Consider the following 293-nt stretch of genomic DNA (forward strand, 5'->3'; position numbering starts at 1 on the left):
AGATATTTCAAGGACACTAGTCTTCCACCTGTGAAATCTTTTATGCCTGTGCTACTAGCAGTATATGAACAAATGTTTTATTATGCAGGGTATATACTAATTTTAATAACTTTATAAATGGATTAAAAGTATTTATGAACATAAATAAATGGATTCCTGTTGAAACAATCTCAAACAATTCCAATCACGGAAAAGGGCAGTTTGTGTACAAGCTCGTCTCTATCCATACACCATGTAATGATTTTATTACATCCACAACTTATCCCCTGCTATGTAGTGCTGCTATGTTAGAA

Source organism: Penaeus monodon, chromosome 32 (assembly GCF_015228065.2).
Source record: "Penaeus monodon isolate SGIC_2016 chromosome 32, NSTDA_Pmon_1, whole genome shotgun sequence".
In the NCBI taxonomy this organism is placed as follows: Eukaryota; Metazoa; Arthropoda; class Malacostraca; order Decapoda; family Penaeidae; genus Penaeus; species Penaeus monodon.